Source organism: Carcharhinus amblyrhynchos, chromosome 2 (assembly GCF_965287045.1).
Source record: "Carcharhinus amblyrhynchos chromosome 2, sCarAmb.v2.hapA, whole genome shotgun sequence".
Lineage (NCBI taxonomy): Eukaryota > Metazoa > Chordata > Chondrichthyes > Carcharhiniformes > Carcharhinidae > Carcharhinus > Carcharhinus amblyrhynchos.
Genome location: NC_137325.1, coordinates 32195565 through 32208599, shown reverse-complemented (window position 1 = coordinate 32208599; position 13035 = coordinate 32195565).

Sequence of the window (13035 nt, the reverse complement as noted above, 5' to 3'; positions counted from 1 at the left end):
CCACTTGAAATCAGAGCAACAAGCTGAACGTGATCTACCAGCAGCTGGCCAATTAAGAGTCAGCAGGTGCAGGGACCAAACAGTGAGGGAGCAGAAGCAGATATACAGGCATTGGGGGCGGTATCAGGTCATGCCATGGTAGGTGCTAGCACCATGTTTAAAGTGAATACTGCATTCAACAGTATTGAGAATCTGATTGTAATGTGTCATCTGGACTTTATGATAAAATCGAAGAAATGAGGTAATCTGTGCCAAAGTCTGCCTGACAACAGGTTTGGTTGATGGGGCTGTTAAAGATTAAAGGAAGGTCCAGGTTGTTGTGCTGGGTAGAAGGTGTGTGTGGGGAGAGGAGGGGGAGAGATTCTTCGACATCGCCACCCCATTATTAGATCTCTGGAGAATAGTAAGGCTAAAAATCTGTTTTGCGCCCAGCACAAAAAATGTTTGCAATGCTCCCAGCTCCTTTCTTAATGGTGTGAACTGTTTCACAGCAGGGGTCTTCCATGGCCTGGTGGGGCAGGGTAGGATTGCTTGGGCTGGGCCAGGTATCCTTAGGTCAGGGGTCACCGCTGGTTTGGAGTTATGTGGCAAGCATTCTCCCTGCCTGCTGAAAGACCCCTAAAGGGTTCCAGATGTCAAGGTCACTAATATCGTACCTTCCTACCCTGCCACTTCTCGGCTGAAAAGGCTCTGTGGTTTATTGCGGACATCCCATCCCAGGCCCCCACTAACAGTCACAAGCACCTGGCAGTTGTCACTCTAATCAAGGGAGCCCAGAAGGTGCTCACACAGCTTTGCACACTGCATGAGTGAGGTGGCAAGTGTGAGGTGGTCCACTTTGGTAGGAAGAATGGTAGGCAGGACTATTACTTACGTGGCGAAAAACTGCAGCAGGCGACAGTGCAGAGGGACCTCGGGGTCCTTGTGCATGAGTCGCAAAAACCCAGCCTGCAGGTGCAGCAGGTGGTCAGGAAGGCGAATGGGATGCTGGCCTTCATAGCGAGGGGGATTGAATATGAAAGTAGGGAGGTCTTGCTGCAGCTGTATAGGGCATTGGTGAGGCCGCAGCTGGAGTACTGTGTGCAGTTTTGGGCGCCGCACCTGCGCAAGGATATTTTGGCCTTGGAGGGAGTGCAGAGGAGGTTTACTAGGCTGATACCGGAGTTGAGGGGGTTGAGCTATGAGGAGAGGCTGAATAAACTAGGCTTGTACTCGTTAGAGTTTAGAAGAATGAGGGGAGATCTCATTGAGACGTATAAGATGATGAATGGGATGGATAGGATAGAGGTGGAGAGACTCTTCCCGCTCAAAAAAGACAATAGGACTAGGGGGCACAGCCTCAAGATAAAGGGGGGGCGGTTTAGAACGGAGTTGAGGAGGAACTTCTTCACTCAAAGGGTGGTGAATATCTGGAATTCTCTGCCCGTTGAAGTGGTGGAGGCTGCCTCACTAAATATTTTTAAGAAGCGGGTTGATGGGTTTTTGATAAGAGAGGGGATTAAGGGTTATGGGGAGAGGGCGGGAAAGTGGAACTGAGCCACTACAGATCAGCCATGATCTTATTGAATGGCGGGGCAGGCTCGAAGGGCCAGATGGCCTACTCCTGCTCCTATTTCTTATGTTCTTATGTTCTTATGAACTCTGTGGTACTTCCTGTAATGGCCATCCGTTGCATAGAAGAGGGTGCTTCCCTATTGTCTGACCTGGATGCCATGTTTGGAAGCCACTTTGCACCAAATGTCCAGGTGGGTACATGTAGGTTTATACTTCATGTTTATCCTCAATGAGCACCTTCCTACAGCCACCCTTATGCTCACCATGAAAGCCAGAGCACTGAATCAAGCCTGCCTCACGCTGCTGCCACTGGCTTGTGGTAACAGGGGTTTGTATCCTGGGAGATCCAGCCATCCAGGAGCCGCTCTGTGCTGAATACCACCGAGCACGCAATTGCACTGGGAGTGCAGAAGGTATTGTGCTGCATCATATGAAGGGAGGGCACAGCCCTGCGGGACACCATTGGTGACCATGAGGGAGAAGTGAAAGTGGCTGTTGAGATGATGATGTGATAACAGCAGCCACTCGAGGTGGAGCATGGCACCAGAGGTTCAGATACATGGGGACACTGGGTGCTGGCAGGGATTGAGGATCCCAGAGTGGATAAAATCACAGACTTTCTTTCACTCTCTCCTTAAACCGCACCCCCCCCCCACCCCACCCCACTGCCCTCCCGCAGAGCAAAAATGGATCTTGGATTAGAGCCATCAGAGCTGGCAGCAATCATCAGCACTGCTGTGGCAGTTGGCAGACATTGTTACCTATGGCACACCCAACCCAGACCAGAATCTACACCTGGACAACAGGAGGCTGTTGGTCTGAGTCAGGATCTGGCCAGAAGTTGGCCTGCGGGGAGGGTAAAAGACAGCAGAGGAGGAGATCCTGGCAGTGGAGGTCATACATGTCATTCCATGAACAGATGCCATGTGCTGCTGAAGGTTTCACTTGGTGACAAGCTAAGCCACGTCTTCACTGACCTGGCATCTTATGGGGAAAGAGGCCACCCACTCCTGCTGGTTGTTAAGCTGACAGCTGCCCTTAACCTCTCCACCACCGGGTCATTCCGGGGCTCCAGCGGGGACCTGTGTGGCATTTCACAGTCATCAGTCCACAGGTGCATCCGGGAGATGACAAATGCCCTGTACTTCCAGGCAAGGCACTACATCCATTTTGACCTAAGCCAAACCCAACAAGAAGCCCCGGCTGAAGACTTTGCCACCGTCACTGACATGCCACCAGTTCAGGGGACTATAGATGATTTGCACAGCACCTGCTGGCCCCATGGCATCAGGGTCAGATTGTTAAAGGACTGCCTAAGGAATGTGGCAGTTGCACTGAAGGGGGGACAGGAGGGGAGGGGGTTGGTGGAAAGAAGGAAAGCTGGAATGGAGAGGTGGAAAAATAAAAGTGAAAAAGAAGGATGATAAAATGGATGAATGAGATCAACTGAAATGGAATAAAATGAATGGAAATGGGATGAAGGTGGAAGAGAGAGTTCATCCCCTGAACAAGAACAATCTGCACCTCTGTTCTCCCATTCTTGCATTTTGATCACATAATGGACACTCTTAACACCTTCTCACCCTTCTGTATCCTCACTTACATTCTCTTTATCCAATTCCACACCCTTGACTGGTAGGCAAAACCAGGGGACGTAGCCTCAAAATAGGGAGAGCAGATTTAGGACTCAGTTGAAGACAAGCTTCTTCACCCAAAGGGTTGTGAATCTGTGGAATTCCCTGCCCAATGAAGCAGTTGAGGCTACTTCTTTGAATGTTTTTAGGGCAAAGATTTTTGAACAGACAAGAAACTAAGAGTATGGTGAGCAAGTGGGTAAGTGGAGCTGAATCCATGAAAAGATCAGCCATGGTCTTATTGAATGGTGGGGCAGGCTTGAGGGGCCAGATGGCTTATTCCTGCTCCTAGTCCTTATGTTCTTATGTTCTCCCTTCCCACAGCACCCATCCCAAGTGTCGTACTGACATTACCCAGGGTTATGGACCTGGGTTGGCCATGCCAGTGAGTGAGGCCCAATTGTATCTGCACTATGGTGTGCAAGCCTTCAGCGATGGCCCTCTGAGTTTGGACCAAGATCTGGAGCCTCTCTGCAATCGCCCGCTGTGTCTCAAGTGTGATCCCAAGACACTTGCCATCCCTAAACATATTGTGGATGATTCAATTAGTATCATAGTTTTAATGGAACCTTGGCTGAGTGGTGATGACACCTTCCCCCTAAATGAGGTCTCCCCACCTGGCCATACCTTCCACAACTTTCCCCATCAAGACCATGCTTGTGGTGGTGTGGTTCTTATCGCCAAATGACATCTTGGCCTGCCTCACTACTTTCTGCCACTTTCTCCTTCTTTGAACATCTCACCTTATCTTGGTCATCTCAACTCTTGCTCAAGATCTTTATTCTGTACTGCAGATCCAAGTGCAATAAAAGTTTTCTCACTGAACTATCTTCACTGTTTTCCTCTCTCACCAACAGCACCAAAGGATTTCTCACATGATTTCAATATGCACCCCAACTTATCATGCTCTGTTCTTTCTTATTTTATCGCCCTCTTATCCGCTCATAGGCCGGAACTCTACCACCTCGCCTGCCACAGAATCGGCACAGGCCAGGGTCCAAAAACAGAAATCTGCATTGACCTTGGGTGGGAATTTCCAGTCTCGATTGCAGATAGGCTCCAGATCTTGGTCCAGACTCAGTGGGCCATCGCTGAGGGCTCACACACCATGGTGCAGCGAGCGAGGCTGTAAAATCCCATCCATAATCTCACCCTCCATGTAAACACTCCAACCCATGTCCACTGCCACCCATTTAACCTTGCCATGTGGGGGGGACTTTTCCCAAAAAATGACCAGATGTCCTTTCGGGTTAGAAAACTAGTGTGATTCCCATTGGATATGCCGGTACAAATCAGATCGCAATTTTCCCACACTTAGAGCCTGATTTTACCATTTTCCTTCTAAGTGCTGAATATGGGTGCAATTCAGATCCGACTTGTGAAACTGTTCTCAGGCACCCATACACACTCAGCCTGAAAAAAAATTGTGGGTCCCATTCTCACTGTGGGCAGAGCTTAGCGTGCCCAAAATGATCGCAGCTCTGAACTGCGCATGCGCAGTTAGAGAAATATTTAAAAAGCACGCCCATGTCAGATGCCTCAAAAAGCGGAGGCCCCCACAGATATCACTGTCCCCCTTATCCACCCTCTCCCCGCTACCCAAACCAATTGCAACCCCCTGTCCCCTTCCCTCCAACCGATCGCCCACAGAGTGGCAGCAGACCCCTGTTCCCCCCGTCCCCTCCCACCAGAGATCCATATGGCTCTCCCCCCTCAAGAGAATGATCTGGCCTCACTTCCCCCACCACCCCGGAGAATGATCTGGCCTCACTCCCCAAGAGAATGATATGGCCTCATTCTCCCCCACCACAGAAAATGATCTGGCCTCACCCCCTCCCTCCCAACAGCCACCACCGCACCCCCCCCCGCCCCCCCACCTCCCCCGCCCCACCCACCCCCCCCAGAGAATGATCTGACTTCACTCTCCCCCCGCCAAGAGATTGAGATTGATTGGGCCTCACTCCCCCAACCCCCAACCAGACAACAATCAGCCCTTCCCCGCCAACCAGACAATGACCTGCCCTTCTCCCCCACCCCAACCAGACCACACAGCCCTTCCTCCTCCCTCCCCCACCTCACCAGGGAATGTTCTGACCTCCCCCCACCACCAATCTGAATCAGAGAGACGTTGGAAACTCTGAACTCGCCTCTTCAGCAGCTGGAACACCCGATTCAGACTTTTATTCAGTATTTCCATTTTGTTGGGCGGGCAGTTCATTAATTCAAGTTAAATACATGCAAATGCATTTAAATCGCTGTTGCACCCATTTCAGGCTTGAATCTATCATGGCCATTCCCGGGTCTCAGTAAAGTAGCCATTTAGGCAGACGCGGACGCAGATCGTGTTAATGGCCTCACACCCGACTTTATCACATTTTCATACCCGAAAATGAGCAATGGTAAAATCGGCCCCTTAGTCATTTTACGGGAGAGGGTGAGTTTTGACAGGTTCTGAGAAGGGGTGGGGGGGTGCTTAACCACACTGGTAAACCCGGCTCCATAGAGATCAGGCACCATTTTTGAAGGGTGCACTGACCTCAAACTGAAATTGTGGAACCCCCTTCCCCCCATAGATATTGAGGACCCTCCCTTCCCTCGTTGAAGGGATGTTTACCCACGTCACTCCCCAATAAAGATCACTGGCATCAGGGCATTGGGGTCCTCTCAAGTCCCACTTCATGACCCTCTTTATGACACCCCCCTTCATGACCTCTTATGACTTCCCTTCCATGAACCTCCTTCGTATTCCTTTATGACTCCACTCATGACCATAGCCCCCTCAGGCTCCATCTCCCCCTTGCTTGGGGGGGAATCAGATTACGTCTGAGAGCGATGGGTGGGAAGATACAGACAGGGATTTGCTAAAGCTAAACCACTCACCTCTCTCTGCTCTAACACATTCTGCAGCAGGCACAATGTGGCCACAAAATTTCAAACGTGGTCTTGTTACTACCATTGTATTGATCACAGATGAGACCCTTTCTGAGCATTTTCTTGTATCACTCTCCACCAACACCCCACATTCATTCTCCAACACTGCATCTTTTTCTACCTGTCCTTGAAAAAAAAATCACATCCCAATTCATTTTCAATAACACTTTTAAAATCCTAACTGTTGATGCCCTAGTCCTGAGTAAAATCATTACTGTCTCTCACTCTGGCCATCATTCATTGTACAACCCTCTGGATTGAGATCAGGTGCTGGTAGGCCAGTCTGCGCGAAGGCTGGGCAGGGGAAGGGAGGCCCAGTGGGGAGGGGTGAGGCTGAGGATGGACAAGGGAGGCAGACTAACTGGGAAGGGAGGCAGACTAACTGAGAAGGGTGGGAGACTATCCGGGAAAGGAAGTTAGACTCGGGTGGCACAATGGCACAGTTGTTAACACTATTACCTCAGAGCACCAGCGAACCACGTTCAATTCCGACCTTGGGTGATTGTCTGTGTGGAGTTTGCACATTCTCCCTGTGTTTGCGTGGATTTCCTCTGGGAGCTCTGATTTCCTCCCACAGTCGAAAGATGTGCAGGTTAGGTGGATAGACCATGCTAAATTGCTCCTTAGTGTGTCTAAAGCTTTTTAGGTTTGGTGAGTCAGTGGGGTAAATGTGTGGGGTTACAGGGATAGGGTGGCAGGTGGGCCTTGGTAAGATGCTCTGTTGGAGAGTCGATGCAGATTCAATGGGTCGAATGGCCTCCTTCTGCACTATAGGTATTCTATGAAACCCCTGTCTCCTCTCCCTTAAGTCCAAGGGACACAGATTTGAAAGAATATGATGGACAACTGCTATTCGCCACCAGATCTGGCAGGACCATATAAAGCACTTTCAGTCCTATTCTCATCTGCTAAAATTGCTTTGATTTCAGGTTTTTCCTGGAATACAAAGATATTCCCACCTTCTTTACTGCATGCAATCTTCTTAAAACATTTCCCGATATCCTCCACCCTTATCACTGCAACAATAAGTGCAAGGAATTCATGGATAGAAACCAGATAATCACCTGCCTCTGCCACTTCCATCCCTTCCACTAGCCCACTGCAACAAACTTCACCATGCCCTAACTCTGAACTCACATCTTTCTCTATTTTTTCTCTTATTTCCCTTCATTCATCGAAGATGCCAAAAGACAGTACAAACCAAGCTAGAATCCCAGGCTAACAACATCGACCCTGCCAATTATGGCAAGGTGTCCAAGACATAACACGCTACAAGATGAAGGCATGTAAAATCACCAGCTCCAACACACCCCTCTCTGATGAGCTCAATGCATTCTATGCCCGTTTTGAGCAAAAGGTCAGTGAGAGTGTGCCCTCCACCCAGGAAGCCTTGGATGGGGTCACCATTGCAGATGCATTGAGGAGCAGCTTTCTTGAAGGTCAACCCATGGAAAGCAACTGGCCTGGTTGGGGTATCCAGACATTCACTCAGATCCTGCGCGGATCAGCTGGCGGAGGTATTCACAGACATCTTCAACCTCTGTTTACAACAATCTGAGGTCCCCATCTGCTTCGAGAAGATGACCATCATCTCGGTACCTAAGAAAAACCAAGCAGTGTGCCTTAATGACTATCAACCAGTGGCTCTGACATCCATCATTATGAAGTGCTTCAAAAGGTTAGTCATGGCACGAATCAGTTCCAGCCTCCTGATCTACCTGGATCCATTTTAGTTTGCTTACTGCCACAACAGGTCCACAGCAGGTGCCATTTCCCTGGCCCTGCACTCAACCCTGGAAAACCTAGATAACAAGGACACCTGTATAGAATCCTATTTATTGACTATAGCTCAGCCTTCAACACCATTATTCCCACGAAACTCATCTCCAAACTCCATGGCCTGGGCCTCAGCACCTCCCTTTGCAATGGATCCTGGACTTCCTACTCATAGACCACAATCAGTAAAGATAGGCAACAACACCTCCTCCTCAACACCAGTGCCCCAAAAGGCTGTGTTCTCAGCCCCCGACTATACTCCTTATAAACCTATGACTGTGTGGCCAAATTCCCCTCCAATTCGATTTTCAAGTTTGCTGATGACACCACTGTAGTGGGCTGAATTTCAAACAATGATGAGACAGAGTACACAAATGAGATAGAGAATCTAGTGAACTGGTGCAGCTACAATAATCTCTCCCTCAATGTCAATAAAACAAAGGAAATTGTCATTGACTTCAGACAGCAAAAGGAGAACATGCTCCTGTCTACATCAACGGGGATGAAGTAAAAGGATCGAGAACTCAAGTTTTTAGATGTTCAGATCACCAACAAACTGTCCTGGTCCGTCCATGCCAACACTATATTTAAGAAAGCTCACCAACTCCATTACTTTCTTAGAAGACTAAGGAAATTTGGCATGTCAGCAACGACTTTCACCAACTTTCACAGATGCACCAAAGAAAGCATAGCTTGGTATGGCTCCTTCTCTGCTCAAGACCGCAAGGAACTACAAAAGGTCATGAATGTAACCAAATCCATCATGCAAACCAGCCTCCCATCCATTGGCTCTGTCTACACTTGCTGCTGCCTCGGCAAAGCAGCCAGCATAATTAAGGACCCCACATACCCTGGATATTCTCTCTTCCATTTTTCCTTTGGGAAAAAGATAAAAAAGTCTGAGGTCATGTACCAAACGACTCAAGAACGGTTTCTTCCCGGCTGCTGTCAGACCTTGGAATAGACTAATCATGCATTAAGTTGATCTTTCTCTATACCCTAGCCATGACTGTAATACTACATTCTTCACTCTCTCATTTCCTTCTCTATGAATGGTATGTTTTGTCTGCACAAAAAACAATACTTTTCACTGTCCGTTAATACATGTAACAATAATAAGTCAAATCAAATCAAATCAAATCATTCCCTCTCTCAGTTTATCCTGTCCATGATACCTACCCCTGCTTCCTTGACCCTATTCCCACTAAATGACTAACCACTTAGCTGGTGTTGTTAATAGATCTTTCTCTTCAGGTAATGGCTCTCTCTCCTTGAAGTCTGCTATCATCACCCCTCTCAAAAAGGTTTGATCCCATTGACCTTGCAAGTTACCACAAACTTGCCAATTCTGACCTGGCTGTTTCTTCATCCATAGGTCTGAAGAGGTGACTCCATGTAACTATTACAGAGGAATAGGTGGTGGGTCCATGGATAGATCTGAAAACAAGAATAAGGACTTTAAAATCAAGACTATGGGTGGGGTTTTCCAGCTGTTCATGCCAGCAGGATTGTCTCATCCCACTGCAGTGCACTGAGATTTGGCTGAGCACCAAATTCTCCATCCTCTCTGGCAGCGGCAGCAGAGCATTCTGGCCATTGTTTGACCACAAACCAATGTAGGTCATTGAGCTCAGGGGTGGTGAGTGAATGGGACTTGATGCAAATAGTGGCACAGTGGTTAGCACTACTGCCTCACAGTGCCAGGGACCTGGGTTCAGTTCCAAGCTTGAATCACTGTCTGTAAAGAGTCTGCACGTTCTCCCTGTGTCTGCGTGGGATTCCTCTGGGTGAGTCGGTTTCCTCCCACAGTTTGAAAGATGTACTGATTAGATGCATTATCTATGCTGAATTTTCCCTCTGTGTACCCAAACAGGTGCCGAAGTGTGGCGACTAGGAGACTTAATTGCATTGTTAATGTAAGCCTATTTGTGACACTAATAAATAAACTTAAACTGAAAGAAATGGGCAGCAAGTTTTGCTAGACTCAAGTTTACAAAGAGTTTACAGGCTGGCCAGGAATGGATTGGAATAGTTAGAATAGATTCAAGGAAGTAAATCATATAAAGTTTTTAAAACTCACACCAAGCTATCATATTGCAATTAGCCATTCTGTGACCAAAACTGCAAGGCCCTGGATCCATTACTTTTATAAAGGTTATTAGAATCATCAACAGTTTATCAACCTAGGAATTAATACTGAATAAATTAAAGTCACAAAAAAAAAGGCCCCGGATCCATTACTTATATAAAGATTATTAGAATCATCAACTACTTTATTAACCTAGGAATTAATACGGAATACATTAAAGACAACAAAAAATTAGTTATTGGCAGCAATAGGCACATTCTAATCTTAGTTTAAAAATTATCCATATTAATCCAATCCAGACTCATTAATAAGAACATAAGAACATAAGAAATAGGAGCAGGAGTAGGCCATTTAGCCCTTCGAGCCTGCCCCGCCATTCAATAAGATCATGGCTGATCTGAAGTGGCTCAGTTCCACTTTCCCGCTTTCTCCCCATAACCCTTAATTCCCTTGTCTACCAAAAACCTATCTACCCGTGTCTTAAATATATTTAGCGAGGTAGCCTCCACCACTTCAACGGGCAGAGAATTCCAGAGATTCACCACCCTTTGAGTCAAGAAGTTCCTCCTCAACTCCATTCTAAACTGCACCCCCCCCCTCTATCTTGAGGCTGTGTCCTCTAGTCCTGCTACCCTTTCTGAGCGGGAAGAATCTCTCTCCCTCTACCCTATCCATCCCTTTCATTATCTTATACATATATGGTCTTTCTAGATTTTCAGAAGGCGTTTGACAAAGTGCCTCACAAGAGGTTATTGCAGAAGGTCGAGGGACATGGAGTTGGGGGTAGGGTGTTAGCGTGGATAGAGGATTGGTTGTCAAATAAGAGGCAGAGAGTGGGGGTCAACGGGTGCTATTTGGATTGGCGGATGGTGACTAGTGGAGTGCCCCAGGGGTCGGTGCTGGGGCCTCAGCTTTTTACCATTTATATAGATGATCTGGAGGAGGGAACCGAGTGTAGGGTGTCGAAATTTGCTGATGACACCAAGATTGGGGGAAAGGCAAATTGTGCGGAGGGTGTGGAGAGTCTGCAGAAGGATCTAGATAGGCTGGGCGAATGGGCCAGGAAATGGCAAATGGAATTTAATGTTGGCAAGTGTGAGGTGGTCCACTTTGGTAGGAAAAATGGTAGGAAGGACTATTACTTACGGGGCGAAAAACTGCAGCAGGCGACGGTGCAGAGGGACCTCGGGGTCCTTGTGCATGAGTCGCAAAAACCCAGCTTGCAGGTGCAGCAGGTGGTCAGGAAGGCGAATGGGATGCTGGCCTTCATAGCGAAGGGGATTGAATATAAAAGTAGGGAGGTCTTGCTGCAGCTGTATAGGGCATTGGTGAGGCCGCAACTGGAGTACTGTGTGCATTTTTGGGCGCCACACCTGCGCAAAGATATTTTGGCCTTGGAGGGAGTGCAGAGGAGGTTTACTAGGCTGATACCGGAGTTGAGGGGGTTGAGCTATGAGGAGAGGCTGAATAAACTGGGCTTGTACTCGTTAGAGTTTAGAAGAATGAGAGGAGATCTCATTGAGACGTATAAGATGATGAATGGGATGGATAGGATAGAGGTGGAAAGACTCTTCCCGCTCAAAAAAGACAATAGGACTAGGGGGCACAGCCTCAAGATAAAAGGGGGGCGGTTTAGAACGGAGTTGAGGAGGAACTTCTTCACTCAAAGGGTGGTGAATCTCTGGAATTCTCTGCCCATTGAAGTGGTGGAGGCTGCCTCGCTAAATATTTTTAAGACGCGGGTTGATGGGTTTTTGATAGGAGAGGGGATTAAGGGTTATGGGGAGAGGGCGGGAAAGTGGAACTGAGCAGCGACAGATCAGCCATGATCTTATTGAATGGCGGGGCAGGCTCGAAGGGCTGGATGGCCTACTCCTGCTCCTATTTCTTATGTTCTTACACATCTCTACAAGATCCCCCCTCATGCTTCTAAACTCCAACGAGTACAGACCCAGTCTCTTTAGTCTCTCTTCATAGTCCAACCCCCTCATCTCCGGTATCAGCCTAGTGAACCTCCTCTGCTCTCCCTCCAAGGCCAAAATATCCTTGCGCAAGTGCGGCGACCAAAACTGCACACAGTACTCCAGCTGCAGCCTCACCAGTGCCCTGTACAGTTGCAGCAAGACCTCCCTGCTTTTATATTCTATCCTCCTCGCTATAAAGGTCAGCATTCCATTTGCCTTCCTGATCACCTGCTGCACCTGCAGACTGGGTTTTTGCGACTCATGCAGAAGGACCCCCAGGTCCCTCTGCACCGTAGCATGCTGCAGCTTTTCGCCCTTTAAATAGTAATCCCTCCTACTATTATTTCTAACAATAAAAACAGGTGCTGATTTTTAAATGTGTGCAACCTGCCTCATTCACGAAATGTCACTCTTAATATCTTATTAGCTCTGCAAAGACATAACATTAATATAAATATAGAAAGAGAGATTTTTTTAATAATCTAACAAATGTTAATTTATTTGGAGGTGTAATTAAGAGGACCTGTGCTTTATTATGGATGACATGGTGGCACAATGGTTAACACTGCTGCTTCACAGCACCAGGGAACCAGGTTCAATTCCGTCACCGTCTATATGGAGTTTGTACATTCTCACAGCGTCTGCATGGGCGTTCCGATTTCCTCCCATAGTCCAAAGATGTGCAAATTAGTATTGGCTATGCTAAATTGCCCCTTATTGTTCCAAGATGTGTAAATTAGGGAGATTAGTGAGGTAAATATGTGGGCTTGGGTAAGATGCTCTCTCAGAGAGTTGGTGCAGACTCAATGGGTTGAATAGCCTCCTCCTGCAGTGTAAGGAGTTTATGGGATCTGTTTCGAATCCTGCTGCAATGCCCCAGAAAAGTGGCTGCTGCAGTTGATTGACAGCAAGAATCCAGGCCCCACCCACACCTCTGACGTAGGCAGTTCCCAACCACCCGACATGTCAACACGTCAACCAGAGGGGGGCGCGTTCATTCCGGGGCGGAGGAGGGGGTGACGTTCTGAATTGTTCCCACTTTCCACCAGATCTCCTCAGCTTTAAAAACACCGCGACGTCTAAACAA